Genomic DNA, 20,563 nt, shown 5'->3' with positions numbered 1-20,563 from the left:
GATTCCGGGATGCTTTTAAGTCATGATTGTCTGACAGATAACTTCTTCCCTTGTGTCTGTCATAAAGGCCTGTTTCAACTCCTCTGATCTCAGCTGGGTGGCCACCGTTAACTGCTGTTGGGAAGCGGTTTCAAATCAGCAGGTCAACCCAATCTTTTGAAGATAGAGCCATTTATTCAATAGTTAAGAGTTCCAACCACAAGCAACCAGAGCAGCATAAATTTGATGTCTGGAGCCGGTCATTAAAACAGGGTTTTACTGGATGTGGTCTTTAGTTGAGTCAGTAACATCACAGATAAAATGAAATGATAAATGTGCATTCGTGGCAGTTGTATAATTTATTTACCCCCGATCTATATACAGAATAGCTGCTTGAGGATTTGATGTTTTATTGCAATTTGTTCTGGCACCATTGTCTCTGTGTTTGGTTTAGGGCAGAGCAGAGAATATGATGGTGATGACAGCTATGAGTAATTTACCTGCAGTCCAGCAACGAATATCACCATCGGTTTTTACTGTTCACAGACATAACAGATCTTGGATGAAGAATGCAGTGACTTTAATTTCAGTGCCTAAAAGAAGAGGCAAATGGATTCCAGTTTTAGTTATAGTATTTTGCCAGAAGAACTAATTTATTTCAGTTAGTGAGATATTTGGGGGGAGGTCAGCTCTTCCATAAAGAAAAACAAGGTGGTAATGTTTGATTACCTGAAATTTTTAACCTTTAGCCAGTTTGGCCAAGTGTAAAAATGTAAAACACTTCCCAGGAAAAGAATTATTTTTTTTCTCATTCTGTTAAAAATATTTTTTGAAGTATAGTTGATTTATAACTTTGTCTTAATTTCTGCTATACAGCAAAGTGATTCAGTTATATATATGGAAAAAAATGTTTCATTTATAGAGAATTTTCCTCCAACATGAAACTTGTAGCTTCATATTTATCAGGATGTATTAAGCTGCCATTAGTAGCCAACAGTGAATCAGGTGGTGACTTTGAGCTGTCTAAAATACTCTATAAAGCCTTTCATCCCTCTGGCTGTAGTCAGATGTGAAAAAGCTGTTCTCTCTTCAGTTCCAAGGGCCAAACTATTTAGTGTTTAAGCAAGGTTGTGTTCTGTAGAAGATATTTCTTCATGCTAGACTTACTGTTCATTACACAGGAAGATTATAAAACCATGTAAATGAGCAGTGAAAGGGGGAAAAAAGCCTTTCTCAGTCAGTCAGAATGTGTGTTTATACTATAATCAAGACACTTGAGCTGCTTTAGAATGATACAAAATCTCAGCAGGTATTGTGGGTCTTGGAAAGGATTGCGTGACTATGTCATTAGAAAACCATATATATATATTTTTTTTTCAGTCTTTGAATTCTTCAACAACAACCAAAAAAAAAAAAAAAAAAGACTTTTGGCAGAGAAAAGAATAGTATGTCTTCTAAACACTAAAAAATTCTCTCAGAGGCCTTTCCAAGATGTTTTGGATGGCTCTCTGCCTCTCACTCTCTGGCAGCCTGCTCCTCCATCAGTGTTTGCAGAAGGTCAATAAAGCCCGTGCAGGCGGGCACCGTGGAGTGCATGTGTGAGAAAGTCTGCTGTTGTTGCGGTAAATGCAGTGTCCGCAGATTCATTAGGAATGCATTTGTTCCTGGAAGTGCTAGCTATTCCGGTAACTGGCTGCCGCCAATGTTTTTAACCATATTCTCCACTTTTATGCAGACGTTACAGGGCACAAAACCAGTCTTCTGTTCTCACTGCCTGCATCAATTTGTAGTTTGTTACTTGATCGGCTCGTTTTACCTTTCGTCTGGTGTAAAGGGCAGTCTGGGACACTGGAGTTATGTCTGGGACCTTCTTATTAGACTTTATGATGAAAAGGGGCTCTCGAGGGCAAGGAAAACTCTGAATCTACTTATTTGGCTCTGCAGAAAATAACGGGCATAAAGAAGAGCTGAAACATTGTAGTCGGTGTGAAAATTGGAGGAAAATAACTTCTACCTTCCAGATTTTCTCATACATAACAATAAGAAAAGATTATATTTTGTGATTTCACTAACATGTTAATAATTTTTTTTTATGAAGAATTCTTTGGAGAACAGACTTGTGATTGTCAAGGGGGGAGGGGAAGTGGGGAAGGGAGTAGACAGGGAGTTTAGGATTTGCAAATACAAACTATATTATATATGTGTGTATCTGAACACTTTGCTGTACACCAGAAACTGACACAACATTATAAATCAATTATACTTCCATGAAATAAAATGTTGATAAAAGAATTATTTCTTTCTCTCTGTGAGAAAATGAAAAAAAAAACAAAAACAAAACACCTCCGTTCTTTCTAAGCGACGCTTTTGCAAGCTAGCCCTTCTGAATGCAATTCTCACACTGCATGGAATCTATAAGGAGAAATCAGAAAAGGCAAAACGTGGAATAAACACCAAGACCAACACTGCCACTTTTAACCTGATCTGACCACCAAGATGAAAGGAGAAAACACGAAATAAAAACGTTTTCTCCTCTCGCAAGACAGCTCTGGTCTGGTTTCCTTGAAGCAATGTCCCCGTAAGGGGTGATAACATTGAACTTCCTGTGATAACAGTATCTGACACAACATGGCCGCAGCTGACTTGTAACCAGCGTGTTAGAACGTGAGAGAAGTGTGAGGCCCTTCCATCACGAATGAAACACATCTGTCCAGGAAATACACTTCGCTGTGCCAAAATGCTTTTAGTGTATCTGGCCCCTGAGTGCCCTCTCAAGCTACAATTCCCTGTCAGCAAGTACCTTGTAATTCCTTTCCTTTTATGTTGATGAAAGTCTTGATCTATTATGCCAATAATGCATACTTTCCACAGTCTCCCAGAAACTGTTACTCAGCCCTGGGCATGGGAGATCACGCTCTGCTACTCAGACAACCAGCCTCAGAGAACAGCATCAGCCCTTGCAGAAAAGCAGTAGCAAGACGGTCAGCCTTTCTAGCATGACTAAAGTTCCACTTCAGGAAAGAAAAGGCCAACGGTGAGATGAGACGCTGGAAAAGATAAGGCCTCATGTTTAGAGGGAGTCAAGAAGAGTAAGTCAAGAAAGGATTTAACTTGCTTCATTCTCCAACCCAGTGGGTTCTGACTGTATCCAGTGAGTTCAGGTTAGGGTGAGTCAGAGCTGGAAATCCCCCCGGGGTTTCAGGTCCATTAGCAGTAGAAACAGAGGCTCAAAATGAAGCCTGGATAACCCCTACCCCCATTCTTGAGAAAAATCATAGGAGCCCAGGTTATCTCTCTGTTCTAACTTACTCAGGCATTCAGAAGTCATGGCGTTCACACTCCTTCAGAAGAGCAAACTGAATTCTTCACTTCAAGAGTCTGGGGCTTAGCACAATCAGAAAAGACTCATGGGCAAGGACCCAGGTGAGAGGAGTTCTAAGCTGCACTGATGTTTTACCCAGGCCTAGCAACCCACTCCTGGAGAAGGCAATGGCAACCCATCCCAGTACTCTTGCCTGGGAAATCCCATGGACGGAGGAGCCTGGTAGGCTACAGTCCATGGGGTCGCGAAGAGTCAGACATGACTGAGCAACCTCACTTTCACTTTTCACTTTCATACATTGGAGAAGGAAATGGCAACCCACTCCAGTGTTCTTGCCTGGAGAATCCCAGGGACGGGGGAGCCTGGTGGGCTGCCGTCTATGGGGTCTCACAGAGTCGGACACGACTGAAACAACTTAGCAGCAGCAGCAGCAGTGGTCAAAGAGGTGAGGAAACCGATTCAGAGAGGTCGAATGACTTGCCGCAGGCTAGAGGACTAGTAGGTGGCAGAGCAGTGATTCAAGCCAGGCAGCCTGGCTCCGAGTCCAGGCCCCTAATCACCGCACTCTCACATTCCAGGATCATTAAACACGAACAGAAACAGTGCTGGGTAAATGACTACTGAGGTCACAGTACACGCTGATGATAAAAGCAAGAAGACAATCCATCCACTTCTGAACCCCTGACCACTTGTGGTTAGGCCTCTGAAACACAGCCAAAAGAGAGCTGAGAAATGTCCGTCAGTTCTTCCACGGCCCAAGCTACCCTGGACAAAATCCAGCCCTTTGAATGTGGCTTTTTTTAGGTTAATTATTTAATCTTTTGTTCCTGAAGTGTTCAATGAAAACAAAACAAAGTCTCACATTCCAAATTCCCTCACTTAGTATCTCAGATCCTACATTTTATATCCAGAACTCAAAAGAAAGATGGCATTTTTGAAAGCAGCACTACAGTCTCATCAGCGTTTTTCTTTTCTGATAATGAAAAACCTGCTTTATTATAGAAGTCCTCAACAGTTGCAGAAGTTTCAAGAATAGTTCTCAGTGGATGTTTCTCAATGAATAAAACAGGATTTGCAACAGACCTTTTAGCCTCCATACCCCAGGTATGGTGAGAGGAGGATAATAAATCCCATGGCGGAGGTATAATTCAGACTTCCAGCTCCATATTCATATGATTCTTTAATATTTATTGACAAGCACTATTTATTGGAGGCCCAAGTCAGCCAAACATTTAAAATCATTTCCCTCAGTAGAAACTCTGGTCTGTAAAAATAACTTGGCAAATAATTTGTAAGTGATGTTCTTAAGTGATCGGCATGCCATCTAAGGCAATGTTGAAGTTGGGTAAGCTATTTTAAAGAAGGAGCACACAAAAGTTTCCAATACAATTTATTATGTGACAAAGTCGTAGGTGGGGACAAAAATCCTTAATACTCTTCTCCAGGTCGATATAACTGATAGAAAAGCATTCCATTTAAAACATGTCATTGCAAGAGTGACTTAATTATCCTTTTCGGCTTCTGAATCATGTGTTCAAGCTTTGTAATCTTTCCATTAAAAAAAAAAAAACAAACAGAAAACAAAAAACCTGCCACTTACACAGTAGTTTAGGGGCTGTTTTCAATAGGAAAAGAAAAGGAAGCCAACTGAAGAATTAAGTAACCATAAAGTAAGATGTGGCCCATTTTCTCTTTGATGTGACTCTAATTATTTTACCTATTTAATTCAAATATGTTTAAATATATATGTAATGAAACATGCAGTTACATAAGCTGTAGTCATACAGATTGACTCCTAACCAGGGTACCACTTCAGGCACTGCAGGCTGAATAAGAGAGTCCCAGACCTTTAGTCCCAGAAATTTACAGCTTCGAGGGAAGAATAAGAGAAGTATAAGAATACCTCCTATAAAAGGAGTTGTTGATAATTAACAGTGGATACTGTCAACAATACAACAATCAAAAATGTCAACAATATATTTGAAGAATTCAAATGAATTCAAACATCAGAATGTTTCAGGGAGAGAATGCATCTGAGAGGGGCTTTGAGTGATGGATGGATAGCTCAAAATAGGCTTGGAAAGAGGTCCTAGAAAGTAGAAAAATGGGCCAAGGCTTGTACATGCCTTGCAATGAAATAAGCAATCCAAAAGTCAAAAATTGATGTCAAACATGGTATCAATAGGAAAAACAGTAGAGAGACAAATTGAACAGAGGTATAGTGCCTTTGAAGCACTATAAAATGAGAAAAATGGATTTAAACATCAAAATGAAGAGTTACTCTGGATTTCATCTCTTGTCTTAAAAAAAAATCTGGAGGAGGGTCATTGGAGTTACCTTTTTTGCGAGTATGTCCGGCAGTGATTTGCAAGACGGATAAACTAGAAGGAAGACTAGACAGACAGACAGCAAAGCCTAATCAGAAGCACATACACATGTGTTAAACTAGGATAACATGATGAGCTCTCAGGGTCTAGAAAGGCAACAGGAGGAATGTGACAAGAGAGGATCTGTGATTCACTGTTGAGGAGGAACTTAGAGAATCTGTCATCTGATTAGATTTTCAACCTGAGTTAAGGACTATGAATTCTTAAAATGTTTTTAAGCCTTGAAGAGTACAAGGAACATCGCAGGGAGAAATAGTGATGTAAAACGAGATGGTCCTAATATTAAGCATCCATTTATTAGAGGCTGCAGGCAGTTTAGTGTGTGTAAGGCTGTTAAAAGACCTCTCAAACCCTACTCCCACCCCAGCTTAGTCACCAAAGTAGACTCGCAACTTGAAATCACCAGAGCAGATGCATTTTCCATGATCAGGACTATTACTAAAAATATCCTCCAGGTCTTTCTGTTCCAGATGAAAGTGCTAGCACTTGGGTAACTTTGAGCTTTCAAGTTGAAGGCGCTACTATTGTTACTTACATGTGTTCTACTTTGAGAGTGTTACTTCCTGTGGTGTGAGTGTTCCCCTGATAAAAAGAGCACCTGATGCAGTCTCTCACTGAGACTGGAAGGAAAAGTCTTATAGACAAGACTGACAAAGCTCCTGGCTTTCCAAGCTAAGGTCAGCGAGAGTGTGCGTTTTCTTGTGCTGCTCTTGCTCTTTCTAAAACTCTCAATAGAGCAGACCCCTACGGTCACTTACAGCTGTCACTTCTGAGTGATTGACAGCCATGCCCTTCAGTCTGTACTCTGATTCCAGTTCAGTGCAACGCCAGTGGTAGTGATCTGGTATCCCACAGCCTTGGACTCTAATTATATTTTAGATTCTGGTCACAAACTCATTTAACCCAGGATGGGTTAATTTCTACTTTAGAAACCTAGGCTTCATCAATCCTGTTACATAGAAGGTTGTCTAGTTGTGTGAACTTAAATTTCGGGCAACTACCAAAATGGACATTCGGAAGTAAAGCTACATCCGAGTCTCTCATCCCTCTTGTCATCATCCTAATTATTAATGTTACATTTCCCAACTCATCACACTGGTAATAGGTTTGATGATTCAGATGATTGGTTCACAAATATTCTTGCATACCTGTTGTGTTCCAAGCCAGATTTGAGGCTCACCAGAAATATGAAGAAAAGTTTTATCTTCAAGTTGTTTATTGCCTAGGGCCAGAAACAAGCAACAACAACAAAGACACTTTTTTGAGAATTCTTTTGTCCAAAAATTTGAGAAGCTATCTTATCCACTAAGTGTCCAATGAAGTCTTAAGACAATACAGGTTACTACCTTACAGTATAAACTCATGGATGAACTTTCTAAATATTATTTATCTGAGTATTTTTTATAGCCTTTAGCCAGACTTCTAATGTTTCATGTATTTGCTGTCAGAAATCCTCATAAAAATGAAAGGCTGCTTCCTGGACAGTTGTTTCTGGAGTTCTCATGTTCCCATTTATATACAGGGGACTAGGTGGACACAGAAGTATGGGGTAAAGTTGATCAGATATCATGTGCCTAAAGAAGATATTCTGCTTTGGGGCATGGGCTGAATTAATAGGGTGGTCACAGTCTCTTATAATTTGATTATAAGACTAGTAGAGAATGCCTTCTGAAAAAAAAAATTCCTGTTCACAATTGAAACTGTTAAGACAAGGATGCAAAATGACTCAGGCAAAGGAATGGTCCCTATGTCCTCTGTGAGATCAAAAATAAAATGAACCTAGGCGACCTCTGTCTTAACAAACAATCTGCCTTCCAGACCTTGTTCTTCTGGGATTTTTGTCCACTTCTAGGAACTCTGAAGTTATTGTACTCATTTTATCATTAATCATTTATCTATAATTATTAACATCTAATTAATGGGTTTAGCTTAGGTAATTATAAAGTACTAATTTTTTCCTGACTGTTTTACAAGGAATTAGAGCTGAGGCTATTACATATTCTGGGAGTACAATGAGGAAGTGACTTTATTGTTCTCTAACCTCTGCCTTTTAATATACCACGACAGACCTACTTTCTGTGCTCTTTGATAACATCTTGGGCATAACCGAGATTTCCATTACTTTCAATTATAGGAACACCCCCATTATGGTGATAGACAGATAGATAGATTGATTGATTTGGGACTTTTAAAAGTCTGCCTCTACTAAAGACAGACATCAATGTCATACGCAATTCATGGTTCTTTTCTTTGACCCCTTAAGCACTGGATTTCCCGCAAAGATAATGAAGGTCAGGGCTCTGAACTTTCAGGGGCCTCATACAAAACTGTAAATATGTATTCAGACTCAGTAAAGATGGTTCCCTGAATTATATAAGATCCTACAAACCTAGATTCCCCTATCCTGGCAGTATATGCCTCAAGGACGCATAGGAAGAAGCAAGGGGGCTAGTCTATTCTTTCACTGTCCTCTTCCCCCTCACTTGGTGCTACCCCTCATCCCTCCAGTGTTAGCGCAGAAGAGGAGGCTTGCAAGAAAGAAGCACTTCATACCACTGGTTTCCTCTTGGCTGTAGATTAGCTCTCTGGGATAAGCATATAACATGGGTTCTTGGGGCAGACTTACCTGACACAGGCAATGCTCTCTCTACATGACCTCAGAAGACTTCTTTAAACCACCTCTCCTCTAGTTCCTGAGCGCTGAGGTCCCTACTACAGCTTCTTTTGCACAAATGTCAAGCCAGCCTCCTGGCTGGGCTACTTTTAGATAGCTCAGGTCTGATCACCTGTTGTGACATCTATGTGGCTCACAAAAATCCTTCACAGTCTTGCCTAACAGCAATGGTAATAGGATGTGAGACTACCACCCTCCCTTTCCTTCTCATCTCTCCAATTGCCTCTTTACCTGTTCAGGCAGTATCAAGGGGCAGATCAGAGAGTCAACTGCATACACAAATATCCAACCAATAATGAAATGTCAGTCTCTGTAAAAAGCAACACCCCCACCCCAACCTCTAAGAGTGATTTCTTTGGGGCCTCTTTCACGTGGCTGAGGAGACGGTATGCAGTTTTCCCCTGGCTGTAGTCGTCTGCTTTCTCACAAACTCTTACTATTTCAACCACTTTCCTTGAATTTTTAGTCTTATCATTATAAAGCCTGGTTGGAGTCATGGAGGTGAATATGAAAGACAAATCTGACTATTTCTGAGGGAGTCTTGGACTTCCCAGGTGGCTCAATTGTAAATAGTCCCCCTGCCAAGTAGGAGACACAGGTTCCGTCCCTGGGTCGGGAAGATCCCCTGGAGAAGAAAATGGCAACCCACTCCAGTATTCGTGCCTGGAAAATTCCATGGACAGAGGAGCCTGGCGGGCTACAGTCCCTGGGGTTGCAAAGAGTCAGACCGGACTGAGCAACTAAAAACCAGCAGCAGCAGCAGAGGGAGCACTGACTACTTGTTTTATTCTTTAGACTACAGTGTTATTTATCATTTATCAGCCTTGAGGCTTAAACTAAAATGAGATAACAGGAACAGTCTCACTCAAGAACTCATTATAGAAGTTTTTCTTATATAAAAATTTTATTAAAAAGTGTGTTGTTGTTTAGTCATTAAATCATGTCTGACTCTTTGTGATAGCATGGGTTGCAGTATGCCAGGCTTCCCTGTCCTTCATTATCTTCCAAAGTTAGCTCAAACTCATGTCCGTTGAGTCAGTGATGCCATCCAACCATCTCATCCTCTGTCGTTCCCTTCTCCTCCCACCTTCAATCCTTCCCAGCATCAGGGTCTTTTCCAATGAGTTGGTTCTTCACATAAAGCAGCCAAAGTATTGGAGCTTCAGCTTCAGCATCAGTCCTTCCAATGAATATTTAGGGTTCATTTCCTTTAGGATTGACTGGTTTGATCTCCTTCCTGTCCAAGAGACTCTCAAGAGTCTTCTCCAACACAATTTGAAAGCATTAATTCTTCTGTGCTCAGCCTTCTTTCTGGTCCAACTCTCACATCCATCTAGGACTACTGGAAAAACCATAGCTGTGACTACACACACAGACCTTTTGATGGCAAAATGATGTCTCTGCTTTTGAATATGCTGTCTAGGTTTGTCATAGCTTTCCTTCAAAGGAGCAAGTATCTTTTAACTTTATGGCTGCTGTCACAGCCATCAGTGATTTTGGAGCCCAAGAAAATAAAATCTGTCACTGCTTCTATATTTTCCCCTTCTATTTGCCATGAAGTGATGGGACTGGTTGCCATGATCTTATTTTTTTAATGCTGAGTTTTAAGCCAGCTTTTTCACTCTTGTTTTTCACCCTCATCAAGAAGCTCTTTAGTTCCTCTTCCCTTTCTGCCATTAGAGTGGTAGTATCTAAATATTTGAGGTTGTTGATATTTCTCCTGGCAATCTTGATTCCAGTGTGTGATTCATCCAGCCCGACATTTTGTGTAATGTACTCTGCATATATGTTAAATAAGCAGGATAACAAAATACAGCTTTGTTGTATTCCTTTCCCAATTTTGAACAGATCAGTTGTTCTGTTTCTGGTTCTGCCACCTCCTGACCTGCATACAGGTTTTGTAGGAGGCAAGTAAGGTGGTCTGGTATTCTCATCTCTTTAAGAATTTTCCACAGTTTGTTGTGATGCACACAGTCAAAGGCTTTAGTGTAGTCAATGAAGCAGAAGTAGGTGTTTTTCTGGAATTTTCTTTCTTTCTCCATGACCTAATGAATATTGGCAATTTGATCTCTGGTTCCTCTACATTTTCTAAATCAGCTTACACATCTGTAAATTCTCAGTTCATGTACTTCTGAAGCCTAGCTTGAAGGATTTTGAGCATAACCTTGCTAGCATGAAAAATGAGTGCAATAATCCAATAGTTGGAACATTCTTTGGCACTGAATTTCTTTGGGATTGTAATGAAAACTGACATTTTCCAATCCTGTGGCCACTGCTGAGTTTTTCAAATTTGCTGACATATTGAGTGCAGCACTTTAACAGCATCATCTTTTAGGATTCTGAATAGCTCAGCTGAAGTTCCATCACCTTCACTAGCTTTGTTTGTAGTAATGCTTTCTAAGGGCCACCTGACTTTATATGCCAGGATGTCCAGCTCTAGGTGACTGACCACATCATCTCAGTTATCCAGGTCATTAAGACCTTCTTTGTATAGTTCTTCTGAGTATTCTTGCCATGTCCTCTTAGTCTCTTCTGCCTCTGTTACTGTGTCCATCCTTGCATGAAACATTCCCTTATATCTCCACTTTTCTTGAAGAGATCTCTAGTCTTTCCCACTTTTGTTTTCCTCTACTTCTCTGCACTGTTCATTGAATAAGGACTTCTTTTCTCACCTTGCTATTCTTTGAAACTCTGCATTCAGTTGGATATATCTTTCCCTTTCTCCCTTGCTTTTCACTTCTCTTCTTTCCTCAGCTATTTGTAAGACCTCATCAGACACCCACTTTGCCTTCCTGCATTTCTTTTTCTTTGGGATGGTTTTGGTCCCAATGTTACAAACCTCATTCCATAGTTCTTCAGGCACTCTGTCTACCAGATCTAATCCCTTGAATCTATTCCCACCTCCACTGTACAATCATAAGGGATTTGATTTAGATCATACCTGTATGGCCCAGTGGTTTTCCCTACTTTCTTCAATTTAAGCCTGAATTTTGCAATAAGGAGTTGATGATCTGAGCCACAGTGAGTTCCAGGTTTTGTTTTTGCTGACAGCATAGAGCTTCTCCATCTTTGGCTGCAAAGAGTATAATCAATCTGATTTCGGTATTGACCATTTGGTGATGTCCATATGGTTTTTTTTTTTAAGGTTTATATTTAAAAGTGTATAAACCTTAAAAAAAAAACATATGGCAGAATGGGGCTCAGCTGGCAGCACTCATGAGGACACACTCAGCCACAGACTGATTAACCTTCCATTGACACCAGTGCCTTCACCGAACCCAACACTCTAAGTAACATACACTGTCTGTCCACATGGCTCATCCCATCTCCTGCCATCTCTTTCTGGTCTCATCTCCTGCCACCAGACTACAAAAGTCTAGAATATGGGACTCTGTGAAACATTCTGCTTTGCTGCCTGCAATGATGTTAACGATGCCAGTTACTAAAATGAGAAATACAGAAAAAGGAGTAAGTTGTGGGTGAAAGTGGAGAAGTGTTATTTGTGGGATTTATAATGATCATGACCAACACATTCTCACATAGAAAGACATACAAAGTAGAACGGTTCATCTGGTCATTGATAAAAATAGTTTAGGGAACATTTCTGGGTACCAGGTTCTTTGCTAGATATTACTCTCATATGATTCCTCAAGAGCAATCTAAAACATTATCTGTGGTTAACACACACACACACACACACACACACACCTTTCAACATACAACAAACCTCGTACTTCACGTATCTTCAGTTGCAGGCACAAAACTCAGAACAGGACAAGTCAGTAGGCACAGTGCATCACATTTGGAGACTTCACAAAGTACAGCATTGAGAAATGTGAACCATACCGTGAATCCAAATATACCAAAACAACTCATTCTTACGATAATTGAGATGACAGATTCATCTGAAGTTCATCTATTGCCAAATAATGTTTCAAGAAATTTTGTTGATAATCTATTCAGTAAATTAGACATCAGCATTTGAAGTGCTATGCTATGCTATGCTATGCTAAGTCACTTCAGTCGTGTCCTATACTTTGGCTCATTAAATATTTGCTCATCCAATGAAAGAATGAGTCAATGAATGAATGATGTTTTCCCCCAACTTATTCAATATCCAAGACAAACTTGATGTTTTATTGGTAAAACAGGCAGAGAGGGACCTTACAGCAAGTTAAATACACTTCCTATTTCCTGGCATGGTTACCACTATTCAAAGATTACACAGGTATTTCATCTAATTCTCAGTTTCTCTGAGGTTTGTGACTCTGTGTGGGAACCAAGCCTATCTCCTCTCAATATGGACTAGTAACATTTCTGGAAAAGGTTCCAGAGCAAAGAAAACTCTTTCAACTAACTCTTAAGGAATGAGTCCCTCTCAAACATGATGGAACCTACCTAAAACTATCTGTATTTTCTATCTTACTATTATATGGTTTGTTTCATCTCAGATAAATCAACATTCAGTTCAGTTCAGTAGCTCAGTCATGTCCAGCTCTTTGCAATCTCATGGACTGCAGCACACCAGGCTTCCCTGTCTATCACCAACTCCCAGAGTTCACTGACACTCATGTCCATTGAGTCAGTGATGCCATCCAACCATCTCATCCTCTGTCGTCCCCTTCTCCTCCCACCTTCAATCTTTCCCAGCATCAGGGTCTTTTCAAATGAGTCAGTTCTTCACATCAGGTGGCCAAAGTATTGGAGTTTCAGCTTCAGCATCAGTCCTTCCAATGAATATTCAGGACTGATATATCTTAGTTGAAAAAATCCAAAAGTTAGAATAGCTGTAACTTGCTCTGGAAGTTAACTCTAGGCTTGAACTTAGTTTCTAACTTTCATTTAGGAATTAAGGGTCTATTTGCTTAAAAAGTATAATAAAATTAAGCAGTATTTGTACTAATTGTCTTGCAGAATGTAATGATGCAGGACAAAGACACAATTTTCATCAGATTGAAATTTTTCATACTGTGACATGTTCTAGATATGTTTGTAGCTTGTCATTATTTTTCTAGCATATTATGAGAATTGCAGTTCTTTTAAATGGGTATTTTGAAAACATATCTCTAGTACTACATATGTAATGATGCCATGATGCTTTACATTTTAAAATGAGTTTTATGATGATATTATCACCAATACATAATAGAACGAGGAAAACAATAAGACAATGAGTAGATTTCTCCTGAGGACCATGCAACCTGTTCTTCAGTAAGAATTAGAGGTGAAACTCTTTAACTTTTTATAGACTTTCTTTCCTCCTCATGAATTGATGAATTGCTCTAAAATGAATCAAATTAGTACCACAGAGCTGCTATGACAGCGACTTTCCAGAGGCACCATTCAAGCCCTGCTGCATGAATTGACCATATGAAAGTCTAGCTTCTTTTTTTCCTTTCATGATGACTTGTTAAACTCTACCACTTCACAGAGCTGCAAAATTGGGTCCCACTGCTCCAAACCCTGGCCATTTGTACATATGCTTGTGTGCGTGCTCAGTCGTGTCCAGCTCTTTGCAACCCCATGGACTGTAGCCCACCAGGCTCCTCTGTCCCTGGGATTTTCTAGGCAAGAGTACTGGAGTGGTTGCCATTTGCTTTTCTAGCATCTTCCCGATCCAGGAACTGAACAGGAACTCAGCTGGATTCTCTACCAGCTGAGACACCGGGGAAGCCCTTTGTATATATGGCAATGTCTTTAATTTCAGAAACAGCTTGCTTAGTGCTGATTTCCTGTAAAATTCTACTAGTAGCCAGAAATAAAAAATGACCACCTTTTTTTTTTTTTTTTTGCCCTTTCACTTCACTAGGGCTGTACTCAAGCCAGTGCTTACTTAATTCAAATATAAAAATAAAACCCACTGAATATCCAAGGTGAAAGTCAGGTATTTTAAATTTTTTTTTCTTTTTTTACTTCAAACTGCTGAATGTATTAATTCTCCATTTCACTTAGTATTTGTTAAGCTTGGGGTGGGGGGAGGAATATCTCAAGAGGGTTTTATACTAATAAGGGTAAGAAGAATATATTGACAAGAAGAGATGTGATGGGATTTGGTGAATTCAGTGATAACACCAGAGACTTAAGATACTTTTTAAAAAGCAAAAACTACAGGGTAATATATATATATATATATATATATATATATATATTTATAAATACACAAGAATGATGTAAATTGTGTCATCAATAACACATCTTAGATTGGCTTTAAAGGTTTTCCATGTCTGAAGGCATTTGCTCGGGAACGATGCATCCAGTTACTCTCTGAAACTCACCAGTCACGTTAAGCTCTCTTTCTAATGGCATGAACAGGATCTCCCTCCTCAGGACAAGTACGATTTTGAAACCAAGAAACTTTAGTTTGCCCTTCAAGAAGCGTGATTTATAGGAGCTGGTGTGAGGGGAAAGAAAAGGAACCCTACATTACCCAAAAAGGAGACGAAAACCTTGCCCGAGGCAGCATTGTGACATTGCCAATGTGAGAGGGTTGTGAAATCCTGAGTGTATGTTTTTGTGGTGATGCCTGAAAGGACTGGTTACTGTACTGATGTCTCGCTATCATGCATCTTTATTTCCGGATCTACTTCCTTATAATTGCTAATGAAAACAGAGCCGGCAGAAGAGCAGGCTAAGGGCAGTGTATAGGTCTCTGCTTCAGTTCTTCTGTTGTTTTCAATGATGGCTTCCTCTGAAAGCTTTGGAACAGTTCTCTTCCACTTAAAAAAAAAATTATTTATTTATTTTAATTGGAGGCCAATTACTTTACAATAAAAGAAATTCTGTCTTTTCCTAATTAAAGAAAAACACTCTATTGGTTAAAGTTATTTAACTCTTTCTCCAAGCTATCAAATCCTAGACATCCATGAAAACCTGTCTCTGACTACTAACATTAATTTTGCAAATGATCAAGACTAATTCACAGTTAACTCAGGAAAATCAGGACAAGCCTAATAGTAACCAAACTCCAAATAGGACTTTAAAACAAAAATAGAACATGTGACTCAGAATACAGTTCTAGTTCTTCATCTTACAGATGTTCCCAACCATCAGAGTCAGTGCGGGCTATGACACTGGTAAGTGTGGGCTAGACGGGTAAAAAATTGGAGAGAATGAAATGCTTTTTTTTTCCCCCCAGACTTTCTTCCTTTCATCTCACGTTACTTCACGTTTTAAGAATGTATGGAAAATTTTGTCTACTCATTCCTTATTTGCCTTAATAAATAGCAAGCTTTCAGTGAGCTTTAATTTAGTAACAGAGTGGCCTCATCTAATAGCATTTAGGTTTACAAAACACCTTGGGAAACAAGTATCTGGCTTCAGTCACTTGCTAACTGTCACCTCATGAAACAAAACTCACCAGTGATATTTGTCATGACACACAAGCATAGGACCAACGAGACAGAAAAGACAGCATCTCCGACCACGGAAGGGACACAACAGAAACGCTGGCATGATATTTATATCCCACCTACTCAGAGGACTAATTGAGAAACTCCATATGGACTCCAGTTTGCCACTAGCCCACAGAATTGAAATCTCTTAACTGGCTTAAATTAAGAATTTGGGGATAAGTATAAAACTTTGAAGATATTTATTTGCATATTTCCAGGCAGTTTATTTTCATATAGTTCTTCTCATCCTACCTAATCCTCTTTTAGTTGACACATTAGGCAAAGGAAATGCATTCTTAGAAAGCTTATAGATGAGATGACCAGGTATAATTAGAAAAAAAAATTTTTTTAATGCTATCAAATAGCTATAAAGGGCATTAATGATAGAAAGGGTATCTATATCCAGTTAAAAGCAAGAAAAAGAAACTAGCTTACAGGGAGGTGGATTGGTTGATTTGAATTATCTTAGAGGACTGAAACCCCTTCCTCTTACTTCTCAACATTGCCCAAATGGCAGGTGGTACAAGTCCAGTTCCCCAGTAAGTTCCTGTAAACAAAACTACTTATTTATAGACAAGCTTCTCAGTACTGTTTTCAGGAGGTCAGTCAGACTGCAACTCAGAACCACCTATCAACTACAAAAAAATACACACATATAAAACCATTTCTGTCTTCAGAAATGTGCTTTACAACTGGAACCCTTGTACAGGTAATCAGACACTCTGTATTTGGAAGACTCTCAGATTAATGATTGAGAAATGACATAGACAGACAGAAGGAAGCCCATGACCCTCTAACTTTGGAACAAAAAGAAAACTGGGCTGACATCATGGAAATTTGCCAGCAGACCTAAGCAAAATTTGATGTGTCTACTTCTCCTTTCTATTCTTCTTTTCTTTCTGTTGGGCACTGATGGGAATCAGCCTTGATGAAGGAATCACTGAGTCTCAGTGTATATATTATAAAGTAGAGAACTGAGATTATTGAAATACTGAAGGCTTTCAAAAATTTTTGCATTATTTATTATATGAATCAAACTAAAAGTAATTCCAATGACAATACCTTTTAGATATAAGTATTTCCGAGTATTTTCATTTATTCTCACAATTCTCCTTCTGATACATACAGATATACATATATATATATATATATATAGATTAATTCAGCATAAATTTCAGAAGGTAAATTCTTCAACTGTTTTAATACAGACGTGTTACATAAAGAAAAAATTAGCAAGAAGGATAGCTACTTAGAAAGATGAACAATATGGCAGTTTTTAATTTAATGGCTATATGAAATCACTTCATACATTCACCAGTTTCTCTATCAACTGTCAAAGTCAAGGCATCTTGTTTGTTGTAAAGTGGATACAATTGCAAAGATACATAAATATAATTGTACTCTTCAGGAGCTAAATTTCACCAAAGAAATAAAAAGCAAGTCCCATTAAAGCCGAGATATATTTGCTCATTGTTGGCACACAATAGGTACTTACTACATATGCTTACTGAGAGTGTATAAAACATAAAATCAGATAATTTCAATATAATGCAGGAGATAAATTCCAAACATGATTAAATGTTACGGGACTTCAGAAGAAGCAGGAATCACTTTTCACTGAACGATCAGTAAAAAGTTCACAGCGTTGTATAAATTGGTAAGAATTAAAATTAGGAAAGAATTCAAACAGGGAATCATTTGGCAGGCAGAAATAAGAGAGGGTGTCTCAGGCAGAGAAAACAAAAAGAACAAGACTATCTGGGCATGGGGCAGAATGCAACAGGCATGTGGGCAGCATACAGGAGACCAATTCAGGGTGACTAGGCGGGGAAGGAACAGAACAGAATGGATTGGAGACATATGACAAAGGCCTTGGTTGCTATATTGAGGACCTCAGAACTTACTCTGGACCAGCAGACTCTGGGTCCACTGGAGTGATAAATTTTTTTTTGAGCATTCTCCACAGTACATATAATTATGCATTGCAATTTTATGAATTAAACACATCGTATTATCTACTTATCTATGCATGTATACATGCATATATATATGTATTTATATACATATTACAAGTATAAAATTTTAAGTATTCTATACCTACTGAACTTTTTAACAACACATTATAAATAGAATTAAATGAATTTAGGCATATATTTGCTGAACATACGTCAGTGCCTCCTGCTAAACTGTAATACCAACGAGAGCTGACAATTTGTCATTCTCATCCTCTCTATATTGCAAAGGCTTAGTGCAGTATTTGGGACAGAGTAGATGCTCATTAATTATTAGTTTGATGGAGGAATAAACTGAGCAGGTGGTTGATCAAATTTATTTTGAGATGAGAAAATGCTAATCAAGAATTACCAACATCCTTCACATTTCCCACTAGGGACTAACCACCTATCTGCCATTTTATTACAAAGATAAACCTTCAGTTTTAAAATTCTCAATGACACATCCCATATTTAAAGAAAAAGCAGAAGAACAAGGAAGCTTCCCTAGTGGCTCAGTGGTAAAGAATCTGCCCACCAATGCAGGAGATGTGAGTTCAATCCCTGGGTTAGGAAGATCCCCTGGAGAAGGAAATGGCAACCCACTCCAGTATTCTTGCCTGGGAAATCCCATGGGCAGAGAAGCCTGCCAGGCCATAGTCTGTGGGTCACAAAAGAATTGGATATGACTTAGTGACTAAACAACAACAAAGACACAAGACTGCTCCATCTTGAAGTATAACACTAAAACTTTTTAAATTATATGCAGAGTACATCATGCAAAATATTGGGCAGGAGGAAGCACAAGCTGGAACCAAGATTGCCGGGAGAAATACCAATAACCTCAGATATGCACATGACACCTCCCTTATGGCAGAAAGCGAAGAAAAACTAAAGAGCCTCTTGATGAAGGTAAAGGAGGAGAGAGAAAAAAATTGACTTAAACTCAACATTCAAAAAACTAGGATCATGGAATCCGGTCCCATCACTTCATGGCAAATAGGTGGGGAAACAATGGAAACAGTGACAGTTTATTTTCTTGGACTCCAAAATCACTGCAAATGGTGACTGCAGCCATAATTAACAACACTTGCTCCTTGGAAGAAAAGCTATGACAAAACTAGACTGTTTCAAAAGGCAGAGACATTACTTTGGCAACATAGGTCCATCTAGTCAAAGCTACGGTTTTTCCAGTATTCATGTATGGATGTGAGAGTTGAACCATAAAGAAGGCTGAATGCTGAAGAATTGATGCTTTTGAACTGTGGTGCTGGAGAAGACTCTTGAGAATCCCTTGAACTGCAAGGAGATCAAATCAGTCAATCTTAAAGGAAATCAACCCCAGATATTCATTAGAAGGACGGATGGGAAAGCTGATGCTCCAATACTTTGGCCACCTGACGCAAAGAGCCAGCTCATTAGAAAAGACCTTGATGCTGGGAAAGATTGAAGGCAGAAGGAGAAGGTTAGATGGCATCATTGACTCAGTGGATATGAATTTGAGCAAGTTCCGGGAGATAGTGAAGGACAGGAAAGCCTGGCGTGCTGCTGTCCATGGGGTTGCAAAGAGTGGGACATGACTGAGTGACTGAACAAAAACAAATACTTCTAAAACTGAAGAAACAGTTTCAAACTAAAGAAACAGCTAATCTACTATAGGTATTCCTGTACCCACTCTCAAAGAAGCTGAATTAACAAAGAAATACAGAATTCAATTTATAATTTCTTCACAAAAAAAACAAGTCTCTCAAAATGGGTCCCTGGAACCCAGGTGTTCCAGTGGGATCTGTACTGGTTTTTATAGTATGAAATTCAAAAAGGGAAGTCAAAGTTGGAGGACTACACCCTGTTATTTCAGCCAAACATCTCCAATTTTCTTGGTTAATACAAGTACTTTTTCTTTTTAAACAGTACTTTTTATAAGGTATTATTTGAAAAAAGGGGGCTCTGGCATTCAAAATAATACTTTTAAAAACATTGACTTAAATATGTTTAAATTCTTTAGAAATCCAATAGATCCAATTAATAACTGCAAAATCTTGAGCCTTAGGAGTTTTGTTTATAATTATATATATATTTTATATATATGATTACATCTAATAGGATTTTTTTTTATTATAGCACACCTACTCTTTCATCTATGGTATTGTGGCTTAATCCAGAGTAAAATAAATCAATAAAACTCTGACTGAAGAGTAGTTTTACCCTTAGAAGTTTTCTGTTTGCGCTCCCAGCTCTATCTCCTCCCTTCTATCTTCTACCTATCACCCGGACTTCCTTGTTAGTTGGCTTCTGGTTGGGGGTCAACCAATGGAAGGCAGTGGAGGGAGATCAGATTGTGGGAAGATAAAGAGGTCCTGATTTCTTTTTCAATCCCTATCTGCTTTATGGCTGCATCTATGGCAGTAATTGCATCCCCCCCTTCATGGCTCCCAGGGGCAGACCCTTCTCCACAGTTCCAGCTGTCATTGGGCTCTAGAAACACTGTTCCCTTGCCTTCTGCTCCCAAGAGTAGCAAGTTTCCACTGTTGCTAGTCCCAGTGTCTGCGTCAGCCTTTGGTTGATCTCGAACCTCTCTCATACCTCTTTAACTAATTCCTTGTCACTGTATTTGAACCATCTGGCAAATTATAATTCCTATGAGGACCCTGACCGATCCAAAAGTTAAGCCTTTCAAAATAGCAAGATCTAAAACACAGAAAGCAAAAATGCTATTTAGTCAGTTCAGTTCAGTCACTCAGTCGTGTCCAACTCTTCGACCCCATGGACTGCAGCACACAAGGCCTCCCTGTCCATCACCAACTCCCGGAGTTTACTCA

The 20,563-nt window shown here is 39.2% G+C and overlaps 1 long non-coding RNA gene across 1 annotated transcript; it reads right to left on the bottom strand.

Moving 5' to 3' along the window:
- Window positions 1-319: 319 nt before the first annotated feature.
- Window positions 320-6,948, bottom strand: LOC147369946 (uncharacterized). The gene is made up of 2 exons (XR_015168187.1): window positions 6,837-6,948; window positions 320-572 (listed from the first exon to the last, which is right to left on the bottom strand). It is a non-coding gene; the product is annotated as an uncharacterized LOC147369946 (long non-coding RNA).
- Window positions 6,949-20,563: the final 13,615 nt, after the last annotated feature.

This window comes from Bos grunniens, chromosome 7 (genome assembly GCF_055505025.1).
Source record: "Bos grunniens cultivar Pamir isolate PY7600 chromosome 7, Bosgru_T2T1.0, whole genome shotgun sequence".
NCBI classification, from domain to species: Eukaryota; Metazoa; Chordata; class Mammalia; order Artiodactyla; family Bovidae; genus Bos; species Bos grunniens.
This window is presented reverse-complemented; position numbering and strand designations above follow the sequence as displayed.